Raw genomic sequence first — 8636 nt, 5'->3', positions numbered from 1 at the left:
AATACACCTTATATATAAGAGAGCACCACTTTGCTTTACATGGCAGTAAAGAGTGAACTCTTCTCAAATCCATCCAAAAAAGTGATGGGTGAAAAAAGCCCTTCTCAAAAGTTCTGCTGGTGTTTTTCTCCCTGAAGAAATTCAGGGATGACATTATAGTATCGAACAAAATAGTTCAGGGATGGTCTGCAACAAACTGATAGTTTTTGGGCAAAACTACATGTTTCTTTTGGTCTTTTGTGCACAGGAAAGGCAGAGTTAGGCACACACCCTGTTCGCTGATGCTGAATTTTGGCTTATGCTGACATTTATGCTGAAATGTTGTGAGAGGAAAAACGCTGTTTCATGACTAAAAATTAGTTCTAAATAAGCTCAAACGAACAGGGCGAATATAATAGCAGGGATCTCCAATATCTTTTCACCCGGAAGCAGTAGACGTGTCACGATGACAAATTAGCTTGGAGGAAACGACACGATTTTTTAACTGCACCATTTGCTGCCAGTGCCAGGCCACCGTGAAAGTCGTGACGTGTTTCAGATTTTCCGCCCACGTTGCTGTATGGTTCAGACGTCTGTATTTGCACCACAGAAAGGCCTTTCAGGAAATTAATATTGTAGTTAACGTTGATGTAACACGCAGTACTGAATTATTGATGCGATAGTCGGAGTAATAGAATTTCTGCGATTTGATTGAGTAATTCCCACCAAATTTGAATGCTGGATTGGCAGCACGGCTATGATTAACTCTTTGCATCGAGCATCAATTCATTGATCTTCTTAGCTCTTTTAGGAGGAACAGTACGTGAAAGTAAGAAACTATTCCTTCTCTTCTTCGTAGGGAAATAAAGAGATCAACCTGCGAACGCAATATACATAAATAATGTCCCGAATAATCCAGGGAATCTTCAAAAACGAATAGGGATGGTTCAGATAACGTTCACGTTTCAGGACACCTCCATGCGAGACGGACAGCAAGAAAAGAACCCCAGCGTCCTGATCGGCGGAAGAACGTAGGCCCACCATTTCCTATCTCTGGCCATGTTCGGCTGCGTTCCAGTGGCGAAGACTGAAAAGTCCACAGCCGCCACTTTTCCAGAGGTTTTACTGACACTGACACACAAATGCAAGAGCTGGGATTGCAGCGTTCGAGCTCTTTCCGGTGCCCGCGTAGCGTGTCCAGCCAAGCAGTAGAAACGACGCCGGAGAGAGACCGCAGCCGACCCGGCGGGAAAACAGCAGGTTTGTTTTCCCCTGCGTCGTCACGTACGTTGCGAAGTTGCAATCCACGCATCCACCGGCTTCTCCTCCTCCTTTTTTCGATCACACCCATGCAAAAACAGTTGGCGAGTCGTCGTCGCGGACTCCGCGGCGAGCCAGGCCCGGCCCAGGCGGGCGCCGGCCGCCGGGAACGGATCAGGATCGCTGTATCCAGCTTCTTTCAGCTGCCATGATCGTGTTGTTCCGATCCAAAGCACGTAATCTCACGCGGTCCATGCGGGCAATAAGCGGCACCGGCACGGGTATGCGGTTGGTTTTGGATGGCCGCCGCCGCGGGCCAGGCCGCCTGGACCGCCCCGACCGTGCCGCCGGGGCGAGGCGAATTCCGAGCAAATCAGCGCGGCCGCACGGGGCAACGGGCTAGTCACCGGTCCCCTGCAGCTGCAGACGCATATGGCAAGGTGCCTGTTGCGTGTGTCAGCGTGCAGCAGCGGCCTCGGTGGCCGGTGGGCAAGTTGCAATGCCAGGGATGGGCGAGCGGCGCGTGCACGTGACGAGGGTCTGAGTCTGACAGCCTGTTTGGCAGGCTGGGCCGCCCATGCGGGCCGCGCCGGTCGCCGGCACTGGTTGGTGACCCACTCTGCTGCACACTGTGCCTGGTTTTGGCCGCTGGTTCGTACTATAGAACTTGAGATCGTCGTACACGCTGCGCCAACGGACGCTTCTTGTGGGCTCGGCTCCTGGAGGTCCCAGGTCCCAACGGCAGCCTGCCAAGAAATGACTGTGTAGACCAGGCCAGGCGAAGCTAGACGTTACTCACGTACGAGTAGAAGCGATCTGTGATCTGGACCGACCGATCGAATCCGTTCTGTTGCTCGTGAGTTCGTCGGGCGTTACAGGTAGACTATACAGGTAGCTCGTGAGGTCCTCCGTTCTGTTGCTGAGCTCCAGCACGTAGTTTGTCGTCCAGGCACCAAACAGTGCATGCATGCGTTTACATGGTTAGTGTTTACCATCGAGCCTCCCAAGAGGCTCTCTAAGTGAAATTTAAGGCCCCAAAAGATTTGCACTTCTTCTATATTTCAGATGCTTAATTTCTTTGTTGTTATTCAGCTAATATGTAATTTTGTCATTATCTGATTATAGAAAAATTATAAATTATCTATTATAAATTATTTTTTAATTGTACTAGTCGATTATCTAAAACTGTTAGATATATATGAAAGTTCAGGCGCCTAGTCCAGAAGATTTTGAGACATGCAAATGCAATAGCTACCGCCTATGTACAGGCTTGGGAGTTGGGACGCGCCCTGCACAAAGTGCTGAATTTTATGCACGCCGTTCGGACGAGCGTGTGGTAACAAGCGGAGTAATCTTTCATGATTTGTTTCTTTTTTGCATAAATAATTGCACGAATAAAAAGACTAGAAAAAATATACTCCTCCTACCAACAAGAACTTTAACAGAGTGTATTTCTGCAAAAAAAAAATGTTCAGACCAACAATTTTCGACAAACTACGAGAACGGGAAATACAAAGCCCAGGCCCATGTCTGTTAGTGTCAATGTCAACTTGTGGCAGAGTTTAAGCCAGCTCAATCGGTGTGGCCCAATTTTCAACAGCCCGATTCGGCCAGCCCACAAGGCCTAAAGCCTGCAGGCACAAGGTAATGTTCTTTTTTTTTTTTTTGCCCTAATAATATTTACTTTAGCTCATATCCATTGTTTCAATTGTCTTTTATTGTACTGTATGCATTAAGCATTTTAAAAATGGCCTGGCTCGAGTTTTACAAAGACTACTTCAGCATTTTAAAAAAGTGTGGCTCTACAATCTTGTAGACAATATTGTAACATTTTTAATATAAATGAAATGATGAAGAAAAATGTTGACCTAAGAACATCTTCAAGAGCCTTTCGAAATCTCACTCTCTAAATCATCATTTAAAGAGTCATTTGCATAAAAACCGTTTTCTTTATCTTTTCACTCTCCAATAGTTTTTCTATATCGTGCGAACTCTAAAGAGCCATTCTTGTCTTCTATTTTTGGCTAGCAAAAAATCCAGAATAGAAAATGACTATATGGATAACCATTTAGAGAAACTGTTGGAGGATTATTTTCACCAAAATCTTTATTCCTATCATTTAGGAAAGATTTAGAGAATCTTTTAGAGTTGCTCTAAGACATATATGTTGACCTAAGACAAAATTAATATTCGCAGCAAACATCCTAAACTCTTATAAAGCCAAACCTCACTAGCTTATTTCTGTAGCATCTCCTTAAGAGCAAGGCTAATAATACAGCCGGCTTGCTGGCTGTAAGGTTCTTTGTAGCCTTCTCTCAGCCCACTCATATAGTAGTTAGCTCTTTACAGTTAATACATGGCCCACTTGTCTCTCTCACAGACTTTCTTGGTTCTTGTGCCCAAGCCGGCTGTAAGCTTACAGCCTGCTTCTCCTGTCTCTCCTCCCCTCTCTCCTCTACATCAGCATTTAGTCGGCTTACAGCCTGCTATTATACTTGCTCTAAGCCACGTCGTCCACTTCCTTCGAGCCACGCATGTCCTCCTGCGCTACTTAATTTTACTGCAAGTGGCAACTCATTCAAGAGCGTTTATTGCCTCTGTGTATCATAATTCATACCCTTGCATGCGGCCTTCCTCAACCACGCATGTCATGAATAACCAAACGGCAGAAAACTAGGAGTCTCCCTTACGTACCTAGCGCGTGTTTAGTTGCTAGGTCAAATTCTAAAAAAGTGCTACAGTATCTATCACATCGAATCTTGTGATACGTGCATGAAGCATTAAATGTAGACGAAAAAAAACTAATTGCACAGTTTGGTTGGAAATCGCGAGACGAACGTTTTGAGCCTAATTATACCATGATTGAACACTAATTACCAAATAAAAACGAAAGTGCTACAGTAGCCCAAAATCCAAAAGTCACCCAACTAAACACCCTCCTACTCTGTTCATTAGTCCACAGTCCACAAATGATAAGTGTGCAAAGAAGTTTATCTTCCAATTTTTAATATAATCATGTATTGCTCTTCCATAACTACATCTGGACCCTTCACCTGCATTTGCCGTTTCACCATTCTAATGAATGAGGACGCCTCTCTCTCTCTCTCTCTCTCTCTCTCTCTCTCTCTCTCTCTATATATATATATATATATATATATATATATATATATATATATATATATATATATATATATATATATACACACACACACGGTAAGACTATTCTGCAGCTGGCCACAGAATAACTTATTCTATAGCCACTTTGATTTACGATAATGTTTGTACCAATTTATGATAATGACAATACACATTTACGACACATGAGTTACTATAATTCAAGATGATACTTACCATAATACTATAGTAAATCACTTATGAGGAAGTTACCATAATATCGTAAATTAGTATAGTAATTATCGTAACTCAAAGTGACCACAGAGTAACTTATTCTGCGGCCAGCTATATAGACACACACACACAATGTTCTCTCTCACCATGGAGGAGGACTCTTCTAATCTCCTCACAAAACACACGGACCATTACCAAAGCAACAGATTCTTCTTTGGTGCAAAAATACAAGGTACTACTTTATTTTCTAAGCATGTACTGTTATCTTATCTATTATCTATGATTTTGTTTTCTTATACATCTCTATATTCTCAGCTACAAATGGTAACTCCTGGATGCTTTGGTTTCCTCAAAAAAAAACTCCTGGATGCTTACGGGAACCATAACATCCTTTGCATCTCCTCAGTTCTCCCAAGGAGATATATATGATCATCAAATTGTCACGGTTCACTACATCAAAAATTGATATCAAAATCTCCAAGACATTTCATCGAAGAGGGATCTTCTATTTTAAAGATTTCTCTTCCGTTGACACTAAATTCCTTCCAACAAATACAACATTTGTATGTACTATACATCTTAATTTTTCCCTTCCTCTCAACCTACATGTAATTTGCACTGCTAACATAATATTGGGTAATACTTTAAAGTTCATTTCATTCATCCTAAAGTTTTCTAAAAATGAGTTTCCTCGAATTCCTGCGGCAACGTGCGGGGTATTCATCTAGTTCCTAAGAATTCCATGCACACCCCATTTTCACTGCATTTGGAATTCAGAATCATAAAGTTTCATGTTTCTATTGTTGACAACAAACTACCTCTACCTCATAGGCACAACTAGTGGCAGAACCAGGGGGGCTAGCATGAGCCAATCCCCCACCCCACCCCACCCCACCCCACCACCACACAGTGTGAAATTTTATAATACCACAATATTTTTTTTATCATAATATTGTGATTTTTTATCATAATGTTGTGATTTTTCTTTACGAATACTAACTACATATAAAAATTTTAAAAAGTTATTGAGTCATACACCTATGTATATATTTATCACACTTAGAGGTGTCATCATGTTTGCCTGGACCTTCTTAATCAAAATTGTTAGTTCCGCCACTGAAACTAAGGACAAAGATAAAAGCTATATCGAGAGTCCACTCCATTAACGTTTGGCTATGACACATATTTGGGTCTCCTGGCGATGGTAGGGGCAGACCGAAGTGATTGCTTCCAACATCTAATTGATTGTGTACGTGCCAAGAAAGACGAAGGGTTGGAAGGAGAAATTGATAAGTAGGGGGGAAAGGAAATTCTTATAAAGGCTATCGCTCAAGACGTACCAGTCTATGTGATGATGGTTTTCAAAATTCCAAAAAACATTTGTAAAGGGATATCAGACACTATCTTACAATTCTGGTGGGGCAATGAAGATGACCATAAAAGGATACATTGGAAGGCATGGTAGAAGCTCTGCATCCCAAAGATAAGTGGTGGGATGGGGTTCAGAGATTTGGAAAGTTTGAACCTTGCTTTGCTTGCTAAGCAAGTATGGAGATTGTTATTTGAGCCGGACTCTCTTTGGGCTAGAGTACTTAGAGCTAAATACTACCTTGATGGAAAGTTATTAAATGCCAAACCGAAGAGTGGCAGCTCTTTTACTTGGCAAAGCATTCTCTCGGGGTTGGATTGTTTTAAACAAGGTTATATCTGACGTGTCGGCGATGGCTCTCAAATTAACATATGGGATGACTGTTGGATTCCAGCAAGTCACAATAGGAAAGTCATGACACCAAGAGGTCATAATCTAGTTACTACTGTGGATGAGTTGATTAACCTGGTGATAGGAATCTGGGATGTTGAGCTGATCAGAGACTTGTTCTGGTATGTGGATGTGCATCGAATTTCACAGATACCACTGGTTGCCGGTAGAGAAGATTTTGTTGCATGGCATTTCAATAGGAATGTTTTCTTTTCTGTCAGATCAGCTTATCACCTGCAATGGTCTCACAAATTCAGAGGTAACTTGGTGCAGGAGCAAGCAAGCAGTGTGGGAGACGTGGAAGTTTGGAGAAATTTGTGGAATCTGCAGGTTCCAAGCAAAATCAAAATATTTGGTTGGAGAGCGCTGCATGGGGCTATTCCATGTAAAGGGATCCTAGCAAATCGACATATTGAAAACTCAAGTAGTTGCCCAGCATGTCATGATGGTTGTGAGGATATCAAACACCTGCTGTTCACTTGTACTCGTGCAAATGAAATTTGGCAACATTTGGGCATTTGGAACAAGATAGAGAGGGTTCTGAATATTGATAACTCGGGCTCAGTTCTGTTGGCCGACATGATCAACATATCAAGACCAGTGGAGAATCTGAACAGAGTTGGTCTAGCGGAGCTGATACTGACGGGAGGCTGGTTCAACTGGTCGGAATGCAGGAAGTTTACCCATGGTGAACCCATTTAGCAGACATCGCAATCTGCTTTATCAATAACCAGCCTAACGACAAATTATAAGAATGCAGCGCGGGAGAGTGTCAGACAAAGAGAAAAATGGAAGAAACCGCCAAAAGGGAAGCTTCTGATGAATATTGATGGCAGCTTCAGAGATGTCCAAGGTATTGGTGGAACCGGAGTTATCATGAGAGACTCAAGCGGTTCATTTATAGCGGGATCATGCTCTTACTTGGAACATGTTATGGATGCTGCCACATTAGAGATTATGGCGCTCAGGGAGGGGCTACGCTAGCTCAGCACATTGGATGCTCTAGTCTCATCATTCAATCAGATAGTTTGGAGGTTGTGGAGACCATGAGGCTGGGGATTTCGTCGTTAGTAGGTGGTCCTATCTATGATGAATGTTTTTCACTGTGGCAAGAGTTCGATGCTATATCCATTGAGCACTGTGATAGTGAAGCAAATTGTGTGGCACACGAAATAGCTAAGGTAGTTTTATCCTTAAAAGAGAATTGTATTTGGGTCAATGAACCCCCTACCTCTATTTTTGATTGAAACGTTGGTGAACGATGTAATTTTGCTTGATAACCAATAAAGTGCGCTTCATGGCTTCCTAAAAAATGTTTGGCTATGAAAAACATACATGTTGGAAACAACAGTTACTGAAATGGAAACCAAGAAAAAGAGAGGATAGAGCGGAGCTAGACCAAATTGAATGAGGTACACTTGCTTCATGGATGTATAGCGTATACCATAGAGGTACATATATGGCAAAAAAACATAATACTTTTTTGTGTTTTGGCATGGTGTTGATAGCTAAATTTGGAGAAAAGGAGTTGATCCAAGAATTTCCAGCATAAATCAGGGTACCGGCTAAGCCGGTTTTGGTACTTTGTCAAAATGCATAATGGTACCGTCTAAGAAATCTTCTAAAAGGAAAAATATGTTCTTAGAAGATTATTCATGTGTTCTTTGTAGTGCTAATATTGAGGAGAGCAGCTTTCATCTTTTCTTCCAGTGCCCCTTCAGTATATCCTGCTGGAATCTTCTTGCCATCTCCTGGAACCATAATTTAGATCCTTTGGATATGATGTTACAAGCTAGAGCTGATTTTGGAAGCAGCATTTTCATAGAACTGGTCATCACAGCCTGCTGGATAATCTAGAAATGTGGTAATGGTATCATCTTTGACATAAAAAGCTACAATATTATGAGTTGGAAAGCTGCTTTTAAAGAAGAACTTGGATTGGTTTGTATCAAATCCAAGTAGAGGATTAGGTATGCCCTTACTAGTTGGTGTGAGAATTTCCCTTAATGTACTTTTTTTTGCCTTTTGGCTCTGAGAGCCTTGTAAAGTGTATATATTGTATTATTTTACAAATTTAATGGAAAATACAAAAAATAGGTAGGGAGCTTCCCTGCCGATCCCTTCAAAAAAAGTAGCATTCTTCAAGTTGAGGCGATTGAAAAGACAATTTGGAGTTTAGATAAAGAAGACTTCGGGTCTAGCAGAAACCAGCTTAAACGGTTTCCTACACTGGCTAACTGGTTTTTAAACTTCTCCAAATTTAAGAATGGGCGTTACCATTGCAATCCTA

Source organism: Miscanthus floridulus, chromosome 2 (genome assembly GCF_019320115.1).
Source record: "Miscanthus floridulus cultivar M001 chromosome 2, ASM1932011v1, whole genome shotgun sequence".
NCBI lineage: Eukaryota > Viridiplantae > Streptophyta > Magnoliopsida > Poales > Poaceae > Miscanthus > Miscanthus floridulus.
This window is presented reverse-complemented; position numbering follows the sequence as displayed.